This window comes from Argiope bruennichi, chromosome 10 (assembly GCF_947563725.1).
Source record: "Argiope bruennichi chromosome 10, qqArgBrue1.1, whole genome shotgun sequence".
NCBI classification, from domain to species: Eukaryota; Metazoa; Arthropoda; class Arachnida; order Araneae; family Araneidae; genus Argiope; species Argiope bruennichi.
This window is the reverse complement of record NC_079160.1, coordinates 19,523,450-19,548,807: the sequence shown is the minus strand read 5'-3', so window position 1 is coordinate 19,548,807 and position 25,358 is coordinate 19,523,450.

Below are 25,358 nucleotides of genomic sequence, written 5' to 3'. Positions count from 1 at the left end.
ATAAGACTCTTAGACCCTTCAGATGCTCTCAGGTTACAAGGCTTGGTGGCTGGATCGGAAGAGTGGAGCGCTTACTTTTGCAGGTCTTCAGTTCGAGGCTCGAAGCCGACAAATATTTTTAAATATTTTTTTTTAAATCTATTTTAGCCAGTTTTCTCCATCACTCCTAGAGATGAATTGAATAATTCCAAATCATATACGTCAAAAGTAGTATTTAATATCAATATATTTCTATATTTTTTCGAAATTTTACGATTCAAGTTCACGCACATGCGCAGAATTCATCACTATTCTTAGCATTCTACTTTTAGACCAGATTGACACCATATTTAAAATTTTACTGGACAGTCGTAATGAGACTCTTAGACCCTTCAGATGCTCTCAGGTTACGAGGCTTGGTGGCTGGATCGGAAAAGTGTAGCGCTTAGTTTTGCAGGTCTTCAGTTCGAGGCTCGAAGCCGACAAATATTTTTAGATATTTTTTTTTTTGAAATATATTTTATCCAGTTTTTTCCATCACTCCTAGAGATAAATTGAACAATTAAAAATCATATACGTCAAAAATAGAATTTAATATCAAAATATTTCTATATTTATTCGAAATTTTAGGATTCAAGTTCACGCACATGCGCAGAATTCATTATTATTCTTAGCATTGTGCTTTTAGACGAGATTGACACCGTATTTAAAATTTTACTGGACAGTAGTAAGGAGACTCTTAGACCCATCAGATGCTCACGGGTTACGAGGCTTGGTGGCTGTATCGGAAGAGTGTAGTGCTTAGTTTTGCAGGTCTTCAGTTCGAAGCTCGAAGCCGACAAATATTTTTATATATCTTTCTTTTTTTTTAAATATATTTTAGCCAGTTTTCTAGATCACTTCTAGAGATAAATTGAATAATTCCAAATCATATACGTCAAAAATAGAATTTAATATCAAAATATTTCTATATTTATTCGAAATTTTAGGATTCAAGTTCACGCACATGCGCAGAATTCATTATTATTCTTAGCATTGTGCTTTTAGACGAGATTGACACCGCATTTAAAATTTTACTGGACAGTCGTAATAAGACTCTTAGACCCTTCAGATGCTATTAGGTTATGAAGCTTGGTGGCTGGATCGGAAGAGTGTAGCGCTTAGTTTTGCAGGTCTTCAGTTCGAGGCTCGAAGCCGACAAATATTTTTATATATCTTTCTTTTTTTTAAATATATTTTAGCCAGTTTTCTAGATCACTCCTAGAGATAAATTGAATAATTCCAAATCATATACGTCAAAAATAGAATTTAATATCAAAATATCTCTATATTTATTCGAAATTTTAGGATTCAAGTTCACGCACATGCGCAGAATTCATTATTATTCTTAGCATTGTGCTTTTAGACGAGATTGACACCGTATTTAAAATTTTACTGGACAGTCGTAAGGAGACTCTTAGACCCATCAGATGCTCACGGGTTACGAGGCTTGGTGGCTGGATCGGAAGAGTGTAGCGCTTAGTTTTGAAGGTCTTCAGTTCGAGGCTCGAAGCCGACAAATATTTTTATATATCTTTCTTTTTTTTTAAATATATTTTAGCCAGTTTTCTAGATCACTTCTAGAGATAAATTGAATAATTCCAAATCATATACGTCAAAAATAGAATTTAATATCAAAATATTTCTATATTTATTCGAAATTTTACGATTCAAGTTCACGCACATGCGCAGAATTCATCAATATTCGTAGCATTCTACTTTTAGACCAGATTGACACCGTATTTAAAATTTTACTGGACAGTCGTAATGAGACTCTTAGACCCTTCAGATGCTCTCAGGTTACGAGGTTTGGTGTCTGGATCGGAAGAGTGTTGCGCTTAGTTTTGCAGGTCTTTAGTTCGAGGCTCGAAGCCGACAATTAATTTTATATATCTTTCTTTTTTTTTAAAATATATTTTAGCCAGTTTTCTAGATCACTTCTAGAGATAAATTGAATAATTCCAAATCATATACGTCAAAAATAGAATTTAATATCAAAATATTTCTATATTTATTCGAAATTTTAGGATTCAAGTTCACGCACATGCGCAGAATTCATCACTATTCTTAGCATTCTACTTTTAGACCAGATTGACACCATATTTAAAATTTTACTGGACAGTCGTAATGAGACTCTTAGACCCTTCAGATGCTCTCAGGTTACGAGGCTTGGTGGCTGGATCGGAAGAGTGTAGCGCATAGTTTTGCAGGTCTTCAGTTCGAGGCTCGAAGCCGACAAATATTTTTATATATCTTTCTTTTTTTTTAAATATATTTTAGCCAGTTTTTTCCATCACTCCTAGAGATAAATTGAACAATTAAAAATCATATACGTCAAAAATAGAATTTAATATCAAAATATTTCTATATTTATTCGAAATTTTAGGATTCAAGTTCACGCACATGCGCAGAATTCATTATTATTCTTAGCATTGTGCTTTTAGACGAGATTGACACCGTATTTAAAATTTTACTGGACAGCCGTAATGATACTCTTAGACCCTTCAGATGCTCTCAGGTTACGAAGCTTGGTGGCTGGATCGGAAGAGTGTAGCGCTTAGTTTTGCAGGTCTTCAGTTCGAGGCTCGAAGCCGACAAATATTTTTATATATCTTTCTTTTTTTTTAAATATATTTTAGCCAGTTTTCTAGATCACTCCTAGAGATAAATTGAATAATTCCAAATCATATACGTCAAAAATAGAATTTAATATCAAAATATTTCTATATTTATTCGAAATTTTACGATTCAAGTTCACGCACATGCGCAGAATTCATCACTATTCTTAGCATTCTACTTTTAGACCAGATTGACACCATATTTAAAATTTTACTGGACAGTCGTAATGAGACTCTTAGACCCTTCAGATGCTCTCAGGTTACGAGGCTTGGTGGCTGGATCGGAAAAGTGTAGCGCTTAGTTTTGCAGGTCTTCAGTTCGAGGCTCGAAGCCGACAAATATTTTTAGATATTTTTTTTTTTGAAATATATTTTATCCAGTTTTTTCCATCACTCCTAGAGATAAATTGAACAATTAAAAATCATATACGTCAAAAATAGAATTTAATATCAAAATATTTCTATATTTATTCGAAATTTTAGGATTCAAGTTCACGCACATGCGCAGAATTCATTATTATTCTTAGCATTGTGCTTTTAGACGAGATTGACACCGTATTTAAAATTTTACTGGACAGCCGTAATGATACTCTTACACCCTTCAGATGCTCTCAGGTTACGAAGCTTGGTGGCTGGATCGGAAGAGTGTAGCGCTTAGTTTTGCAGGTCTTCAGTTCGAGGCTCGAAGCCGACAAATATTTTTATATATCTTTCTTTTTTTTTAAATATATTTTAGCCAGTTTTCTAGATCACTCCTAGAGATAAATTGAATAATTCCAAATCATATACGTCAAAAATAGAATTTAATATCAAAATATTTCTATATTTATTCGAAATTTTACGATTCAAGTTCACGCACATGCGCAGAATTCATCATTATTCTTAGCATTGTGCTTTTAGACCAGATTGACACCGTATTTAAAATTTTAGTAGACAGTCGTAATAAGACTCTTAGACCCTTCAGATGCTCTCAGGTTACAAGGCTTGGTGGCTGGATCGGAAGAGTGGAGCGCTTACTTTTGCAGGTCTTCAGTTCGAGGCTCGAAGCCGACAAATATTTTTAAATATTTTTTTTTTAAATCTATTTTAGCCAGTTTTCTCCATCACCCCTAGAGATGAATTGAATAATTCCAAATCATATACGTCAAAAGTAGTATTTAATATCAATATATTTCTATATTTATTCGAAATTTTACGATTCAAGTTCACGCACATGCGCAGAATTCATCACTATTCTTAGCATTCTACTTTTAGACCAGATTGACACCATATTTAAAATTTTACTGGACAGTCGTAATGAGACTCTTAGACCCTTCAGATGCTCTCAGGTTACGAGGCTTGGTGGCTGGATCGGAAAAGTGTAGCGCTTAGTTTGGCAGGTCTTCAGTTCGAGGATCGAAGCCGACAAATATTTTTATATATCTTTCTTTTTTTTTAAATATATTTTAGCCAGTTTTCTAGATCACTCCTAGAGATAAATTGAATAATTCCAAATCATATACGTCAAAAATAGAATTTAATATCAAAATATTTCTATATTTATTCGAAATTTTACGATTCAAGTTCACGCACATGCGCAGAATTCATCATTATTCTTAGCATTGTGCTTTTAGACCAGATTGACACCGTATTTAAAATTTTAGTAGACAGTCGTAATAAGACTCTTAGACCCTTCAGATGCTCTCAGGTTACAAGGCTTGGTGGCTGGATCGGAAGAGTGGAGCGCTTACTTTTGCAGGTCTTCAGTTCGAGGCTCGAAGCCGACAAATATTTTTAAATATTTTTTTTTAAATCTATTTTAGCCAGTTTTCTCCATCACTCCTAGAGATGAATTGAATAATTCCAAATCATATACGTCAAAAGTAGTATTTAATATCAATATATTTCTATATTTATTCGAAATTTTACGATTCAAGTTCACGCACATGCGCAGAATTCATCACTATTCTTAGCATTCTACTTTTAGACCAGATTGACACCATATTTAAAATTTTACTGGACAGTCGTAATGAGACTCTTAGACCCTTCAGATGCTCTCAGGTTACGAGGCTTGGTGGCTGGATCGGAAAAGTGTAGCGCTTAGTTTTGCAGGTCTTCAGTTCGAGGATCGAAGCCGACAAATATTTTTATATATCTTTCTTTTTTTTAAATCTATTTTAGCCAGTTTTCTAGATCACTCCTAGAGATAAATTGAATAATTCCAAATCATATACGTCAAAAATAGAATTTAATATCAAAATATTTCTATATTTATTCGAAATTTTAGGATTCAAGTTCACGCACATGCGCAGAATTCATTATTATTCTTAGCATTGTGCTTTTAGACGAGATTGACACCGTATTTAAAATTTTACTGGACAGTCGTAAGGAGACTCTTAAACCCATCAGATGCTCCCGGGTTACGAGGCTTGGTGATTGGATCGGAAGAGTGTAGCGCTTAGTTTTGCAGGTCTTCAGTTCGAGGCTCGAAGCCGACAAATATTTTTATATATCTTTCTTTTTTTTTTAAATATATTTTAGCCAGTTTTCCAGATCACTCCTAGAGATAAATTGAATAATTCCAAATCATATACGTCAAAAATAGAATTTAATATCAAAATATTTCTATATTTATTCGAAATTTTAGGATTCAAGTTCACGCACATGCGCAGAATTCATTATTATTCTTAGCATTGTGCTTTTAGACAAGATTGACACCGTATTTAAAATTTTACTATACAGTCGTAAGGAGACTCTTAGACCCATCAGATGCTCCCGGGTTACGAGGCTTGGTGGCTGGATGGGAAGAGTGTAGCGCTCAGTTCTGCAGGTCTTCAGTTCGAGGCTCGAAGCCGACAAATATTTTTATATATCTTTCTTTTTTTTAAAATATATTTTAGCCAGTTTTCTAGATCACTCCTAGAGATAAATTGAATAATTCCAAATCATATACGTCACAAATAGAATTTAATATCAAAATATCTCTATATTTATTCGAAATTTTAGGATTCAAGTTCACGCACATGCGCAGAATTCATTATTATTCTTAGCATTGTGCTTTTAGACGAGATTGACACCGTATTTAAAATTTTACTGGACAGTCGTAACTAGACTCTTAGACCCATCAGATGCTCACGGGTTACGAGGCTTGGTGGCTGGATCGGAAGAGTGTAGCGCTTAGTTTTGCAGGTCTTCAGTTCGAGGCTCGAAGCCGACAAATATTTTTATATATCTTTCTTTTTTTTAAATATATTTTAGCCAGTTTTCTAGATCACTCCTAGAGATAAATTGAATAATTCCAAATCATATACGTCAAAAATAGAATTTAATATCAAAATATCTCTATATTTATTCGAAATTTTAGGATTCAAGTTCACGCACATGCGCAGAATTCATTATTATTCTTAGCATTGTGCTTTTAGACGAGATTGACACCGTATTTAAAATTTTACTGGACAGTCGTAAGGAGACTCTTAGACCCATCAGATGCTCACGGGTTACGAGGCTTGGTGGCTGGATCGGAAGAGTGTAGCGCTTAGTTTTGAAGGTCTTCAGTTCGAGGCTCGAAGCCGACAAATATTTTTATATATCTTTCTTTTTTTTTAAATATATTTTAGCCAGTTTTCTAGATCACTTCTAGAGATAAATTGAATAATTCCAAATCATATACGTCAAAAATAGAATTTAATATCAAAATATTTCTATATTTATTCGAAATTTTACGATTCAAGTTCACGCACATGCGCAGAATTCATCAATATTCGTAGCATTCTACTTTTAGACCAGATTGACACCGTATTTAAAATTTTACTGGACAGTCGTAATGAGACTCTTAGACCCTTCAGATGCTCTCAGGTTACGAGGCTTGGTGTCTGGATCGGAAGAGTATTGCGCTTAGTTTTGCAGGTCTTTAGTTCGAGGCTCGAAGCCGACAAATATTTTTATATATCTTTCTTTTTTTTTAAAATATATTTTAGCCAGTTTTCTAGATCACTTCTAGAGATAAATTGAATAATTCCAAATCATATACGTCAAAAATAGAATTTAATATCAAAATATTTCTATATTTATTCGAAATTTTAGGATTCAAGTTCACGCACATGCGCAGAATTCATCACTATTCTTAGCATTCTACTTTTAGACCAGATTGACACAATATTTAAAATTTTACTGGACAGTCGTAATGAGACTCTTAGACCCTTCAGATGCTCTCAGGTTACGAGGCTTGGTGGCTGGATCGGAAGAGTGTAGCGCATAGTTTTGCAGGTCTTCAGTTCGAGGCTCGAAGCCGACAAATATTTTTATATATCTTTCTTTTTTTTTAAATATATTTTAGCCAGTTTTTTCCATCACTCCTAGAGATAAATTGAACAATTAAAAATCATATACGTCAAAAATAGAATTTAATATCAAAATATTTCTATATTTATTCGAAATTTTAGGATTCAAGTTCACGCACATGCGCAGAATTCATTATTATTCTTAGCATTGTGCTTTTAGACGAGATTGACACCGTATTTAAAATTTTACTGGACAGCCGTAATGATACTCTTAGACCCTTCAGATGCTCTCAGGTTACGAAGCTTGGTGGCTGGATCGGAAGAGTGTAGCGCTTAGTTTTTTAGGTCTTCAGTTCGAGGCTCGAAGCCGACAAATATTTTTATATATCTTTCTTTTTTTTTAAATATATTTTAGCCAGTTTTCTAGATCACTCCTAGAGATAAATTGAATAATTCCAAATCATATACGTCAAAAATAGAATTTAATATCAAAATATTTCTATATTTATTCGAAATTTTACGATTCAAGTTCACGCACATGCGCAGAATTCATCATTATTCTTAGCATTGTGCTTTTAGACCAGATTGACACCGTATTTAAAATTTTAGTAGACAGTCGTAATAAGACTCTTAGACCCTTCAGATGCTCTCAGGTTACAAGGCTTGGTGGCTGGATCGGAAGAGTGGAGCGCTTACTTTTGCAGGTCTTCAGTTCGAGGCTCGAAGCCGACAAATATTTTTAAATATTTTTTTTTTAAATCTATTTTAGCCAGTTTTCTCCATCACCCCTAGAGATGAATTGAATAATTCCAAATCATATACGTCAAAAGTAGTATTTAATATCAATATATTTCTATATTTATTCGAAATTTTACGATTCAAGTTCACGCACATGCGCAGAATTCATCACTATTCTTAGCATTCTACTTTTAGACCAGATTGACACCATATTTAAAATTTTACTGGACAGTCGTAATGAGACTCTTAGACCCTTCAGATGCTCTCAGGTTACGAGGCTTGGTGGCTGGATCGGAAAAGTGTAGCGCTTAGTTTGGCAGGTCTTCAGTTCGAGGATCGAAGCCGACAAATATTTTTATATATCTTTCTTTTTTTTTAAATATATTTTAGCCAGTTTTCTAGATCAATCCTAGAGATAAATTGAATAATTCCAAATCATATACGTCAAAAATAGAATTTAATATCAAAATATTTCTATATTTATTCGAAATTTTACGATTCAAGTTCACGCACATGCGCAGAATTCATCATTATTCTTAGCATTGTGCTTTTAGACCAGATTGACACCGTATTTAAAATTTTAGTAGACAGTCGTAATAAGACTCTTAGACCCTTCAGATGCTCTCAGGTTACAAGGCTTGGTGGCTGGATCGGAAGAGTGGAGCGCTTACTTTTGCAGGTCTTCAGTTCGAGGCTCGAAGCCGACAAATATTTTTAAATATTTTTTTTTTAAATCTATTTTAGCCAGTTTTCTCCATCACTCCTAGAGATGAATTGAATAATTCCAAATCATATACGTCAAAAGTAGTATTTAATATCAATATATTTCTATATTTATTCGAAATTTTACGATTCAAGTTCACGCACATGCGCAGAATTCATCACTATTCTTAGCATTCTACTTTTAGACCAGATTGACACCATATTTAAAATTTTACTGGACAGTCGTAATGAGACTCTTAGACCCTTCAGATGCTCTCAGGTTACGAGGCTTGGTGGCTGGATCGGAAAAGTGTAGCGCTTAGTTTTGCAGGTCTTCAGTTCGAGGCTCGAAGCCGACAAATATTTTTAGATATTTTTTTTTTTGAAATATATTTTATCCAGTTTTTTCCATCACTCCTAGAGATAAATTGAACAATTAAAAATCATATACGTCAAAAATAGAATTTAATATCAAAATATTTCTATATTTATTCGAAATTTTAGGATTCAAGTTCACGCACATGCGCAGAATTCATTATTATTCTTAGCATTGTGCTTTTAGACGAGATTGACACCGTATTTAAAATTTTACTGGACAGTCGTAAGGAGACTCTTAAACCCATCAGATGCTCCCGGGTTACGAGGCTTGGTGATTGGATCGGAAGAGTGTAGCGCTTAGTTTTGCAGGTCTTCAGTTCGAGGCTCGAAGCCGACAAATATTTTTATATATCTTTCTTTTTTTTTTAAATATATTTTAGCCAGTTTTCCAGATCACTCCTAGAGATAAATTGAATAATTCCAAATCATATACGTCAAAAATAGAATTTAATATCAAAATATTTCTATATTTATTCGAAATTTTAGGATTCAAGTTCACGCACATGCGCAGAATTCATTATTATTCTTAGCATTGTGCTTTTAGACAAGATTGACACCGTATTTAAAATTTTACTGGACAGTCGTAAGGAGACTCTTAGACCCATCAGATGCTCCCGGGTTACGAGGCTTGGTGGCTGGATGGGAAGAGTGTAGCGCTCAGTTCTGCAGGTCTTCAGTTCGAGGCTCGAAGCCGACAAATATTTTTATATATCTTCCTTTTTTTTAAAATATATTTTAGCCAGTTTTCTAGATCACTCCTAGAGATAAATTGAATAATTCCAAATCATATACGTCACAAATAGAATTTAATATCAAAATATCTCTATATTTATTCGAAATTTTAGGATTCAAGTTCACGCACATGCGCAGAATTCATTATTATTCTTAGCATTGTGCTTTTAGACGAGATTGACACCGTATTTAAAATTTTACTGGACAGTCGTAACTAGACTCTTAGACCCATCAGATGCTCACGGGTTACGAGGCTTGGTGGCTGGATCGGAAGAGTGTAGCGCTTAGTTTTGCAGGTCTTCAGTTCGAGGCTCGAAGCCGACAAATATTTTTATATATCTTTCTTTTTTTTTTAAATATATTTTAGCCAGTTTTCTAGATCACTTCTAGAGATAAATTGAATAATTCCAAATCATATACATCAAAAATAGAATTTAATATCAAAATATTTCTATATTTATTCGAAATTTTAGGATTCAAATTCACGCACATGCGCAGAATTCATCATTATTCTTAACATTGTGCTTTTAGACCAGATTGACACCGTATTTAAAATTTTAGTAGACAGTCGTAATGGGACTCTTAGACACTTCAGATGCTCTCAGGTTACGAGGCTTGGTGGCTGGATCGGAAGAGTTGAGCGCTTACTTTTGCAAGTCTTCAGTTCGAGGCTCGAAGGCGACAAATGTTTTTATATATTTTTCTTTTTTTTTAAATCTATTTTAGCCAGTTTTCTCCATCACTCCTAGAGATGAATTGAATAATTCCAAATCATATACGTCAAAAGTAGTATTTAATATCAAAATATTTCTATTTTTATTCGAAATTTTACGATTCAAGTTCACGCACATGCGCAGAATTCATCATTATTCTTAGCATTGTGCTTTTAGACCAGATTGACACCGTATTTAAAATTTTACTGGACAGTCGTAATGAGACTCTTAGACCCTTCAGATGCTCTTAGGTTACGAGGCTTGGTGGCTGGATCGGAAGAGCGTAACGCTTACTTTTGCAGGTCTTCAGTTCGAGGCTCGAAGCCGACAAATATTTTTATATATTTTTCTTTTTTTTTTTAAATCTATTTTAGCCAGTTTTCTCCATCACTCCTAGAGATGAATTGAATAATTCCAAATCATATACGTCAAAAGTAGTATTTAATATCAAAATATTTCTATATTTATTCGAAATTTTACGATTCAAGTTCACGCATATGCGCAGAATTCATCATTATTGTTAGCATTGTGCTTTTAGACCAGATTGACATCGTATTTAAAATTTTACTGGACAGTCGTAATGAGACTCTTAGACCCTTTAGATGCTCTCAGGTTACGAGGCTTGGTGGCTGGATCGGAAGAGTGGAGCGCTTACTTTTGCAGGTCTTCAGTTCGAGGCTCGAAGCCGACAAATATTTATATATATATATATTTTTTTTAAAATCTATTTTAGCCAGTTTTCTCCATCACTCCTAGAGATGAATTGAATAATTCCAAATCATATACGTCAAAAGTAGTATTTAATATCAAAATATTTCTATTTTTATTCGAAATTTTACGATTCAAGTTCACGCACATGCGCAGAATTCATCATTATTCTTAGCATTGTGCTTTTAGACCAGATTGACACCGTATTTAAAATTTTACTGGACAGTCGTAATGAGACTCTTAGACCTTCAGATGCTCTTAGGTTACGAGGCTTGGTGGCTGGATCGGAAGAGCGTAACGCTTACTTTTGCAGGTCTTCAGTTCGAGGCTCGAAGCCGACAAATATTTTTATATATTTTTCTTTTTTTTTTTAAATCTATTTTAGCCAGTTTTCTCCATCACTCCTAGAGATGAATTGAATAATTCCAAATCATATACGTCAAAAGTAGTATTTAATATCAAAATATTTCTATATTTATTCGAAATTTTACGATTCAAGTTCACGCATATGCGCAGAATTCATCATTATTGTTAGCATTGTGCTTTTAGACCAGATTGACACCGTATTTAAAATTTTACTGGACAGTCGTAAGGAGACTCTTAGACCCTTTAGATGCTCTCAGGTTACGAGGCTTGGTGGCTGGATCGGAAGAGTGGAGCGCTTACTTCTGCAGGTCTTTAGTTCGAGGCTCGAAGCCGACAAATATTTTTATATATTTTTCTTTTTTTTTTTAATCTATTTTAGCCAGTTTATCCCATCACTCCTAGAGATGAATTGAATAATTCCAAATCATATACGTCAAAAGTAGTATTTTATATCAAAATATTTCTATATTTATTCGAAATTTTACGATTCAAGTTCAAGCACATGCGCAGAATTCATCATTATTCTTAGCATTGTGCTTTTAGACCACATTGACACCGTATTTAAAATTTTAGTAGACAGTCGTAATGAGACTCTTAGACCCTTCAGATGCTCTCAGGTTAAGAGGCTTGGTGGCTGGATCGGAAGAGTGTAGCGCTTACTTTTGCAGGTCTTCAGTTCGAGGCTCGAAGCCGACAAATATTTTTATATATTTTTCTTTTTTTTTTAAATCTATTTTAGCCAGTTTTCTCCATCACTCCTAGAGATGAATTGAATAATTCCAAATCATATACGTCAAAAGTAGTATTTAATATCAAAATATTTCTATATTTATTTGAAATTTTACGATTCAAGTTCACGCACATGCGCAGAATTCATCATTATTCTTAGCGTTGTGCTTTTAGACCAGATTGACACCGTATTTAAAATTTTAGTAGACAGTCGTAATGAGACTCTTAGACCCTTCAGATGCTCTCAGGTTACGAGGCTTGGTGGCTGGATCGGAAGAGTGGAGCGCTTACTTTTGCAGGTCTTCAGTTCGAGGCTCGAAGGCGACAAATGTTTTTATATATTTTTCTTTTTTTTAAAATCTATTTTAGCCAGTTTTCTCCATCACTCCTAGAGATGAATTGAATAATTCCAAATCATATACGTCAAAAGTAGTATTTAGTATCAAAATATTTCTATATTTATTCGAAATTTTACGATTCAAGTTCACGCACATGCGCAGAATTCACCATTATTATTAGCATTGTGCTTTTAGACCAGATTGACACCGTATTTAAAATTTTAGTAGACAGTCGTAATGAGACTCTTAGACCCTTCAGATGCTCTCAGGTTACGAGGCTTGGTGGCTGGATCGGAAGAGCGTAGCGCTTACTTTTGCAGGTCTTCAGTTCGAGGCTCGAAGCCGACAAATATTTTTATATATTTTCTTTTTTTTTTTAAAATCTATTTTAGCCAGTTTTCTCCATCACTCCTAGAGATGAATTGAATAATTCCAAATCATATACGTCAAAAGTAATATTTAATATCAAAATATTTCTATATTTATTCGAAATTTTACGATTCAAGTTCACGCACATGCGCAGAATTCATCATTATTGTTAGCATTGTGTTTTTAGACCAGATTGACACCGTATTTAAAATTTTAGTAGACAGTCGTAATGAGACTCTTAGACCCTTCAGATGCTCTCAGGTTACGAGGCTTGGTGGCTGGATCGGAAGAGTGGAGCGCTTACTTTTGCAGGTCTTCAGTTCGTGGCTCGAAGCCGACAAATATTTTTATATATATATATATATTTTTTAAATCTATTTTAGCCAGTTTTCTCCATCACTCCTAGAGATGAATTGAATAATTCCAAATCATATACGTCACAAGTAGTATTTAATATCAAAATATTTCTATATTTATTCGAAATTTTACGATTCAAGTTCACGCACATGCGCAGAATTCATCATTATTCTTAGCATTGTGCTTTTAGACCAGATTGACACCGTATTTAAAATTTTAGTAGACAGTCGTAATGAGACTCCTAGACCCTTCAGATGCTCTCAGGTTACGAGGCTTGGTGGCTGGATCGGAAGAGTGGAGCGTTTACATTTGCAGGTCTTCAGTTCGAGGCTCCAAGCCGAAAAATATTTTTATATATTTTTCTTTTTTTTTTAAATCTATTTTAGCCAGTTTTCTCCATCACTCCTAGAGATGAATTGAATAATTTCAAATCATATACGTCAAAAGTAGTATTTAATATCAAAATATTTCTGTATTTATTCGAAATTTTACGATTCAAGTTCAAGCACATGCGCAGAATTCATCATTATTCTTAGCATTGTGCTTTTAGACCAGATTGACACCGTATTTAAAATTTTAGTAGACAGTCGTAATGAGACTCTTAGACCCTTCAGATGCTCTCAGGTTACGAGGCTTGGTGGCTGGATCGGAAGAGTGGAGCGCTTACTTTTGCAGGTCTTCAGTTCGAGGCTCGAAGCCGACAAATATTTTTATATATTTTTCTTTTTTTTTTTAAATCTATTTTAGCCAGTTTTCTCCATCACTCCTAGAGATGAATTGAATAATTCCAAATCATATACGTCAAAAGTAGTATTTAATATCAAAATATTTCTATATTTATTTGAAATTTTACGATTCAAGTTCACGCACATGCGCAGAATTCATCATTATTCTTAGCATTGTGCTTTTAGACCAGATTGACACCGTATTTAAAATTTTAGTAGACAGTCGTAATGAGACTCTTAGACCCTTCAGATGCTCTCAGGTTACGAGGCTTGGTGGCTGGATCGGAAGAGTGGAGCGCTTACTTTTGCAGGTCTTCAGTTCGAGGCTCGAAGGCGACAAATGTTTTTATATATTTTTCTTTTTTTAAATCTATTTTAGCCAGTTTTCTCCATCACTCCTAGAGATGAATTGAATAATTCCAAATCATATACGTCAAAAGTAGTATTTAATATCAAAATATTTCTATATTTATTCGAAATTTTACGATTCAAGTTCAAGCACATGCACAGAATTCATCATTATTCTTAGCATTGTGCTTTTAGACCAGATTGACACCGTATTTAAAATTTTAGTAGACAGTCGTAATGAGACTCTTAGACAATTCAGATGCTCTCAGGTTACGATTCTTGGTGGCTGGATCGGAAGAGTGGTGCGCTTACTTTTGCAGGTCTTCAGTTCGAGGCTCGAAGCCGACAAATATTTTTATATATTTTTCTTTTTTTTTTAAAATCTTTTTTAGCCAGTTTTCTCCATCACTCCTAGAGATGAATTGAATAATTCCAAATCATATACGTCAAAAGTAGTATTTAATATCAAAATATTTCTATATTTATTCGAAATTTTACGATTCAAGTTCACGCACATGCGCAGAATTCATCATTATTCTTAGCATTGTGCTTTTAGACCAGATTGACACCGTATTTAAAATTTTAGTAGACAGTCGTAATGAGACTCTTAGACCCTTCAGATGCTCTCAGGTTACGAGGCTTGGTGGCTGGATCGGAAGAGTGGAGCGCTTCCTTTTGCAGGTCTTCAGTTCGAGGCTCGAAGGCGACAAATGTTTTTATATATTTTTCTTTTTTTTTAAATCTATTTTAGCCAGTTTTTTCCTTCACTCCTAGAGATGAATTGAATAATTCCAAATCATATATGTCAAAAGTAGTATTTAATATCAAAATATTTCTATTTTTATTCGAAATTTTACGATTCCAGTTCACGCACATGCGCAGAATTCATCATTATTCTTAGCATTGTGCTTTTAGACCAGATTGACACCGTATTTAAAATTTTAGTAACCAGTCGTAATGAGACTCTTAGACCCTTCAGATGCTCTCAGGTTACGAGGCTTGGTGGCTGGATCGGAAGAGTGGAGCGCTTACTTTTGCAGGTCTTCAGTTCGAGGCTCGTAGCCGACAAATATTTTTATATATATATATATATATTTTTTAAATCTATTTTAGCCAGTTTTCTCCATCACTCCTAGAGATGAATTGAATAATTCCAAATCATATACGTCAAAAGTAGTATTTAATATCAAAATATTTCTATATTTATTCGAAATTTTACGATTCAAGTTCACGCACATGCGCAGAATTCATCATTATTCTTAGCATTGTGCTTTTAGACCAGATTGACACCGTATTTAAAATTTTAGTAGACAGTCGTAATGAGACTCTTAGACCCTTCAGATGCTCTCAGGTTACGAGGCTTGGTGGCTGGATCGGAAGAGTGGAGCGCTTCCTTTTGCAGGTCTTCAGTTCGAGGCTCGAAGCCGACAAATATTTTTATATATATATATATATTTTTTTTAAATCTATTTTAGCCAGTTTTCTCCATCACTCCTAGAGATGAATTGAATAATTCCAAATCATATACGTCAAAAGTAGTATTTAATATCAAAATATTTCTATATTTATTCGAAATTTTACGATTCAAGTTCACGCACATGCGCAGAATTCATCATTATTCTTAGTATTGTGCTTTTAGACCAGATTGACACCGTATTTAAAATTTTAGTAGACAGTCGTAATGAGACTCTTAGACCCTTCAGATGCTCTCAGGTTACGAGTCTTGGTGGCTGGATCGGAAGAGTGGAGCGCTTCCTTTTGCAGGTCTTCAGTTCGAGGCTCGAAGGCGACAAATGTTTTTATATATTTTTCTTTTTTTTTAAATCTATTTTAGCCAGTTTTTTCCTTCACTCCTAGAGATGAATTGAATAATTCCAAATCATATATGTCAAAAGTAGTATTTAATATCAAAATATTTCTATATTTATTCGAAATTTTACGATTCAAGTTCACGCACATGCGCAGAATTCATCATTATTCTTAGCATTGTGCTTTTAGACCAGATTGACACCGTATTTAAAATTTTAGTAGACAGTCATAATGAGACTCTTAGACCCTTCAGATGCTCTCAAGTTACGAGGCTTGGTGGCTGGATCGGAAGAGTGGAGTGCTTCCTTTTGCAGGTCTTCAGTTCGAGGCTCGAAGGCGACAAATATTTTTATATATTTTTCTTTTTTTTTAAATCTATTTTAGCCAGTTTTTTCCATCACTCCTAGAGATGAATTGAATAATTCCAAATCATATACGTCAAAAGTAGTATTTAATATCAAAATATTTCTATTTTTATTCGAAATTTTACGATTCAATTTCAAGCACATGCGCAGAATTCATCATTATTCTTAGCATTGTGCTTTTAGACCAGATTGACACCGTATTTAAAATTTTAGTAACCAGTCGTAATAAGACTCTTAGACCCTTCAGATGCTCTCAGGTTACGAGGCTTGGTGGCTGGATCGGAAGAGTGGAGCGCTTACTTTTGCAGGTCTTCAGTTCGAGGCTCGAAGCCGACAAATATTTTTATATATATATATATATTTTTTTTAAAATCTATTTTAGCCAGTTTTCTCCATCACTCCTAGAGATGAATTAAATAATTCCAAATCATATACGTCACAAGTAGTATTTAATATCAAAATATTTCTATATTTATTCGAAGTTTTACGATTCAAGTTCACGCACATGCGCAGAATTCATCATTATTCTTAGCATTGTGCTTTTAGACCAGATTGACACCGTATTTAAAATTTTAGTAGACAGTCGTAATGAGACTCCTAGACCCTTCAGATGCTCTCAGGTTACGAGGCTTGGTGGCTGGATCGGAAGAGTGGAGCGTTTACTTTTGCAGGTCTTCAGTTCGAGGCTCCAAGCCGAAAAATATTTTTATATATTTTTCTTTTTTTTTTTAAATCTATTTTAGCCAGTTTTCTCCATCACTCCTAGAGATGAATTGAATAATTCCAAATCATATACGTCAAAAGTAGTATTTAATATCAAAATATTTCTGTATTTATTCGAAATTTTACGATTCAAGTTCAAGCACATGCGCAGAATTCATCATTATTCTTAGCATTGTGCTTTTAGACCAGATTGACACCGTATTTAAAATTTTAGTAGACAGTCGTAATGAGACTCTTAGACCCTTCAGATGCTCTCAGGTTACGACGCTTGGTGGCTGGATCGGAAGAGTGGAGCGCTTACTTTTGCAAGTCTTCAGTTCGAGGCTCGAAGCCGACAAATATTTTTATATTTTTTTCTTTTTTTTTTAAATCTATTTTAGCCAGTTTTCTCCATCACTCCTAGAGATGAATTGAATAATTCCAAATCATATACGTCAAAAGTAGTATTTAATATCAAAATATTTCTATATTTATTTGAAATTTTACGATTCAAGTTCACGCACATGCGCAGAATTCATCATTATTCTTAGCATTGTGCTTTTAGACCAGATTGACACCGTATTTAAAATTTTAGTAGACAGTCGTAATGAGACTCTTAGACCCTTCAGATGCTCTCAGGTTACGAGGCTTGGTGGCTGGATCGGAAGAGTGGAGCGCTTACTTTTGCAGGTCTTCAGTTCGAGGCTCGAAGGCGACAAATGTTTTTATATATTTTTCTTTTTTTAAATCTATTTTAGCCAGTTTTCTCCATCACTCCTAGAGATGAATTGAATAATTCCAAATCATATACGTCAAAAGTAGTATTTAATATCAAAATATTTCTATATTTATTCGAAATTTTACGATTCAAGTTCAAGCACATGCGCAGAATTCATCATTATTCTTACCATTGTGCTTTTAGACCAGATTGACACCGTATTTAAAATTTTAGTAGACAGTCGTAATGAGACTCTTAGACAATTCAGATGCTCTCATTTTACGATTCTTGGTGGCTGGATCGGAAGAGTGGAGCGCTTACTTTTGCAGGTCTTCAGTTCGAGGCTCGAAGGCGACAAATATTTTTATATATTTTTCTTTTTTTTTTTTAAATCTATTTTAGCCAGTTTTCTCCATCACTCCTAGAGATGAATTGAATAATTCCAAATCATATACGTCAAAAGTAGTATTTAATATCAAAATATTTCTATATTTATTCGAAATTTTACGATTCAAGTTCACGCACATGCGCAGAATTCATCATTATTCTTAGCATTGTGCTTTTAGACCAGATTGACACCGTATTTAAAATTTTAGTAGACAGTCGTAATGAGACTCTTAGACCCTTCAGATGCTCTCAGGTTACGAGGCTTGGTGGCTGGATCGGAAGAGTGGAGCGCTTCCTTTTGCAGGTCTTCAGTTCGAGGCTCGAAGGCGACAAATGTTTTTATATATTTTTCTTTTTTTTTAAATCTATTTTAGCCAGTTTTTTCCTTCACTCCTAGAGATGAATTGAATAATTCCAAATCATATACGTCAAAAGTAGTATTTAATATCAAAATATTTCTATTTTTATTCGAAATTTTACGATTCAAGTTCACGCACATGCGCAGAATTCATCATTATTCTTAGCATTGTGCTTTTAGACCAGATTGACACCGTATTTAAAATTTTAGTAACCAGTCGTAATGAGACTCTTAGACCCTTCAGATGCTCTCAGGTTACGAGGCTTGGTGGCTGGATCGGAAGAGTGGAGCGCTTACTTTTGCAGGTCTTCAGTTCGAGGCTCGAAGCCGACAAATATTTTTATATATATATATATATATATTTTTAAATCTATTTTAGCCAGTTTTCTCCATCACTCCTAGAGATGAATTGAATAATTCCAAATCATATACGTCAAAAGTAGTATTTAATATCAAAATATTTCTATATTTATTCGATATTTTACGATTCAAGTCCACGCACATGCGCCGAATTCATCATTATTCTTAGCATTGTGCTTTTAGACCAGATTGACACCGTATTTAAAGTTTTAGTAGACAGTCATAATGAGACTCTTAGACCCTTCAGATGCTCTCAAGTTACGAGGCTTGGTGGCTGGATCGGAAGAGTGGAGCGCTTCCTTTTGCAGGTCTTCAGTTCGAGGCTCGAAGGCGACAAATGTTTTTATATATTTTTCTTTTTTTAAAAATCTATTTTAGCCAGTTTTTTCCATCACTCCTAGAGATGAATTGAATAATTCCAAATCATATACGTCAAAAGTAGTATTTAATATCAAAATATTTCTATTTTTATTCGAAATTTTACGATTCAATTTCAAGCACATGCGCAGAATTCATCATTATTCTTAGCATTGTGCTTTTAGACCCGATTGACACCGTATTTAAAATTTTAGTAGACAGTCGTAATGAGACTCTTAGACCCTTCAGATGCTCTCAGGTTACGAGGCTTGGTGGCTGGATCGGAAGAGTGGAGCACTTACTTTTGCAGGTCTTCAGTTCGAGGCTCGAAGCCGACAAATATTTTTATATATTTTTCTTTTTTTTTAAAATCTATTTTAGCCAGTTTTCTCCGTCACTCCTAGAGATGAATTGAATAATTCCAAATCATATACGTCAAAAGTTGTATTTAATATCAAAATATTTCTATATTTATTTGAAATTTTACGATTCAAGTTCAAGCACATGCGCAGAATTCATCATTATTCTTAGCATTGTGCTTTTAGACCAGATTGACACCGTATTTAAAATTTTAGTAGACAGTCGTAATGAGACTCTTAGACCCTTCAGATGCTCTCAGGTTACGAGGCTTGGTGGCTGGATCGGAAGAGTGGAGCGCTTACTTTTGCAGGTCTTCAGTTCGAGGCTCGAAGGCGACAAATGTTTTTATATATTTTTCTTTTTTTTTTAAATCTATTTTAGCCAGTTTTCTCCATCACTCCTAGAGATGAATTGAATAATTCCAAATCATATACGTCAAAAGTAGTATTTAATATCAAAATATTTCTATATTTATTTGAAATTTTACGATTCAAGTTCACGCACATGCGCAGAATTCATCATTATTCTTAGCATTGTGCTTTTAGACCAGATTGACACCGTATTTAAAATTTTAGTAGACAGTCGTAATGAGACTCTTAGACCCTTCAGATGCTCTCAGGTTACGAGGCTTGGTGGCTGGATCGGAAGAGTGGAGCGCTTACTTTTGCAGGTCTTCAGTTCGAGGCTCGAAGGCGACAAATGTTTTTATATATTTTTCTTTTTTTAAATCTATTTTAGCCAGTTTTCTCCATCACTCCTAGAGATGAATTGAATAATTCCAAATCATATACGTCAAAAGTAGTATTTAATATCAAAATATTTCTATATTTATTCGAAATTTTACGATTCAAGTTCAAGCACATGCGCAGAATTCATCATTATTCTTAGCATTGTGCTTTTAGACCAGATTGACACCGTATTTAAAATTTTAGTAGACAGTCGTAATGAGACTCTTAGACAATTCAGATGCTCTCAGGTTACGATTCTTGGTGGCTGGATCGGAAGAGTGGAGCGCTTACTTTTGCAGGTCTTCAGTTCGAGGCTCGAAGCCGACAAATATTTTTATATATTTTTCTTTTTTTTTTAAAATCTTTTTTAGCCAGTTTTCTCCATCACTCCTAGAGATGAATTGAATAATTCCAAATCATATACGTCAAAAGTAGTATTTAATATCAAAATATTTCTATATTTATTCGAAATTTTACGATTCAAGTTCACGCACATGCGCAGAATTCATCATTATTCTTAGCATTGTGCTTTTAGACCAGATTGACACCGTATTTAAAATTTTAGTAGACAGTCGTAATGAGACTCTTAGACCCTTCAGATGCTCTCAGGTTACGAGGCTTGGTGGCTGGATCGGAAGAGTGGAGCGCTTCCTTTTGCAGGTCTTCAGTTCGAGGCTCGAAGGCGACAAATGTTTTTATATATTTTTCTTTTTTTTTAAATCTATTTTAGCCAGTTTTTTCCTTCACTCCTAGAGATGAATTGAATAATTCCAAATCATATATGTCAAAAGTAGTATTTAATATCAAAATATTTCTATTTTTATTCGAAATTTTACGATTCAAGTTCACGCACATGCGCAGAATTCATCATTATTCTTAGCATTGTGCTTTTAGACCAGATTGACACCGTATTTAAAATTTTAGTAACCAGTCGTAATGAGACTCTTAGACCCTTCAGATGCTCTCAGGTTACGAGGCTTGGTGGCTGGATCGGAAGAGTGGAGCGCTTACTTTTGCAGGTCTTCAGTTCGAGGCTCGTAGCCGACAAATATTTTTATATATATATATATATTTTTTTAAATCTATTTTAGCCAGTTTTCTCCATCACTCCTAGAGATGAATTGAATAATTCCAAATCATATACGTCAAAAGTAGTATTTAATATCAAAATATTTCTATATTTATTCGAAATTTTACGATTCAAGTTCACGCACATGCGCAGAATTCATCATTATTCTTAGCATTGTGCTTTTAGACCAGATTGACACCGTATTTAAAATTTTAGTAGACAGTCGTAATGAGACTCTTAGACCCTTCAGATGCTCTCAGGTTACGAGGCTTGGTGGCTGGATCGGAAGAGTGGAGCGCTTCCTTTTGCAGGTCTTCAGTTCGAGGCTCGAAGGCGACAAATGTTTTTATATATTTTTCTTTTTTTTAAATCTATTTTAGCCAGTTTTTTCCTTCACTCCTAGAGATGAATTGAATAATTCCAAATCATATATGTCAAAAGTAGTATTTAATATCAAAATATTTCTATATTTATTCGAAATTTTACGATTCAAGTTCACGCACATGCGCAGAATTCATCATTATTCTTAGCATTGTGCTTTTAGACCAGATTGACACCGTATTTAAAATTTTAGTAGACAGTCATAATGAGACTCTTAGACCCTTCAGATGCTCTCAAGTTACGAGGCTTGGTGGCTGGATCGGAAGAGTGGAGTGCTTCCTTTTGCAGGTCTTCAGTTCGAGGCTCGAAGGCGACAAATGTTTTTATATATTTTTCTTTTTTTTTAAATCTATTTTAGCCAGTTTTTTCCATCACTCCTAGAGATGAATTGAATAATTCCAAATCATATACGTCAAAAGTAGTATTTAATATCAAAATATTTCTATTTTTATTCGAAATTTTACGATTCAATTTCAAGCACATGCGCAGAATTCATCATTATTCTTAGCATTGTGCTTTTAGACCAGATTGACACCGTATTTAAAATTTTAGTAACCAGTCGTAATAAGACTCTTAGACCCTTCAGATGCTCTCAGGTTACGAGGCTTGGTGGCTGGATCGGAAGAGTGGAGCGCTTACTTTTGCAGGTCTTCAGTTCGAGGCTCGAAGCCGACAAATATTTTTATATAAATATATATATATATTTTTTAAAATCTATTTTAGCCAGTTTTCTCCATCACTCCTAGAGATGAATTAAATAATTCCAAATCATATACGTCACAAGTAGTATTTAATATCAAAATATTTCTATATTTATTCGAAGTTTTACGATTCAAGTTCACGCACATGCGCAGAATTCATCATTATTCTTAGCATTGTGCTTTTAGACCAGATTGACACCGTATTTAAAATTTTAGTAGACAGTCGTAATGAGACTCCTAGACCCTTCAGATGCTCTCAGGTTACGAGGCTTGGTGGCTGGATCGGAAGAGTGGAGCGTTTACTTTTGCAGGTCTTCAGTTCGAGGCTCCAAGCCGAAAAATATTTTTATATATTTTTCTTTTTTTTTTTAAATCTATTTTAGCCAGTTTTCTCCATCACTCCTAGAGATGAATTGAATAATTCCAAATCATATACGTCAAAAGTAGTATTTAATATCAAAATATTTCTGTATTTATTCGAAATTTTACGATTCAAGTTCAAGCACATGCGCAGAATTCATCATTATTCTTAGCATTGTGCTTTTAGACCAGATTGACACCGTATTTAAAATTTTAGTAGACAGTCGTAATGAGACTCTTAGACCCTTCAGATGCTCTCAGGTTACGACGCTTGGTGGCTGGATCGGAAGAGTGGAGCGCTTACTTTTGCAAGTCTTCAGTTCGAGGCTCGAAGCCGACAAATATTTTTATATTTTTTTCTTTTTTTTTTTAAATCTATTTTAGCCAGTTTTCTCCATCACTCCTAGAGATGAATTGAATAATTCCAAATCATATACGTCAAAAGTAGTATTTAATATCAAAATATTTCTATATTTATTTGAAATTTTACGATTCAAGTTCACGCACATGCGCAGAATTCATCATTATTCTTAGCATTGTGCTTTTAGACCAGATTGACACCGTATTTAAAATTTTAGTAGACAGTCGTAATGAGACTCTTAGACCCTTCAGATGCTCTCAGGTTACGAGGCTTGGTGGCTGGATCGGAAGAGTGGAGCGCTTACTTTTGCAGGTCTTCAGTTCGAGGCTCGAAGGCGACAAATGTTTTTATATATTTTTCTTTTTTTAAATCTATTTTAGCCAGTTTTCTCCATCACTCCTAGAGATGAATTGAATAATTCCAAATCATATACGTCAAAAGTAGTATTTAATATCAAAATATTTCTATATTTATTCGAAATTTTACGATTCAAGTTCAAGCACATGCGCAGAATTCATCATTATTCTTAGCATTGTGCTTTTAGACCAGATTGACACCGTATTTAAAATTTTAGTAGACAGTCGTAATGAGACTCTTAGACAATTCAGATGCTCTCAGGTTACGATTCTTGGTGGCTGGATCGGAAGAGTGGAGCGCTTACTTTTGCAGGTCTTCAGTTCGAGGCTCGAAGCCGACAAATATTTTTATATATTTTTCTTTTTTTTTTAAAATCTTTTTTAGCCAGTTTTCTCCATCACTCCTAGAGATGAATTGAATAATTCCAAATCATATACGTCAAAAGTAGTATTTAATATCAAAATATTTCTATATTTATTCGAAATTTTACGATTCAAGTTCACGCACATGCGCAGAATTCATCATTATTCTTAGCATTGTGCTTTTAGACCAGATTGACACCGTATTTAAAATTTTAGTAGACAGTCGTAATGAGACTCTTAGACCCTTCAGATGCTCTCAGGTTACGAGGCTTGGTGGCTGGATCGGAAGAGTGGAGCGCTTCCTTTTGCAGGTCTTCAGTTCGAGGCTCGAAGGCGACAAATGTTTTTATATATTTTTCTTTTTTTTTAAATCTATTTTAGCCAGTTTTTTCCTTCACTCCTAGAGATGAATTGAATAATTCCAAATCATATATGTCAAAAGTAGTATTTAATATCAAAATATTTCTATTTTTATTCGAAATTTTACGATTCAAGTTCACGCACATGCGCAGAATTCATCATTATTCTTAGCATTGTGCTTTTAGACCAGATTGACACCGTATTTAAAATTTTAGTAACCAGTCGTAATGAGACTCTTAGACCCTTCAGATGCTCTCAGGTTACGAGGCTTGGTGGCTGGATCGGAAGAGTGGAGCGCTTCCTTTTGCAGGTCTTCAGTTCGAGGCTCGAAGGCGACAAATGTTTTTATATATTTTTCTTTTTTTTAAATCTATTTTAGCCAGTTTTTTCCTTCACTCCTAGAGATGAATTGAATAATTCCAAATCATATATGTCAAAAGTAGTATTTAATATCAAAATATTTCTATATTTATTCGAAATTTTACGATTCAAGTTCACGCACATGCGCAGAATTCATCATTATTCTTAGCATTGTGCTTTTAGACCAGATTGACACCGTATTTAAAATTTTAGTAGACAGTCATAATGAGACTCTTAGACCCTTCAGATGCTCTCAAGTTACGAGGCTTGGTGGCTGGATCGGAAGAGTGGAGTGCTTCCTTTTGCAGGTCTTCAGTTCGAGGCTCGAAGGCGACAAATGTTTTTATATATTTTTCTTTTTTTTTAAATCTATTTTAGCCAGTTTTTTCCATCACTCCTAGAGATGAATTGAATAATTCCAAATCATATACGTCAAAAGTAGTATTTAATATCAAAATATTTCTATTTTTATTCGAAATTTTACGATTCAATTTCAAGCACATGCGCAGAATTCATCATTATTCTTAGCATTGTGCTTTTAGACCAGATTGACACCGTATTTAAAATTTTAGTAACCAGTCGTAATAAGACTCTTAGACCCTTCAGATGCTCTCAGGTTACGAGGCTTGGTGGCTGGATCGGAAGAGTGGAGCGCTTACTTTTGCAGGTCTTCAGTTCGAGGCTCGAAGCCGACAAATATTTTTATATAAATATATATATATATTTTTTAAAATCTATTTTAGCCAGTTTTCTCCATCACTCCTAGAGATGAATTAAATAATTCCAAATCATATACGTCACAAGT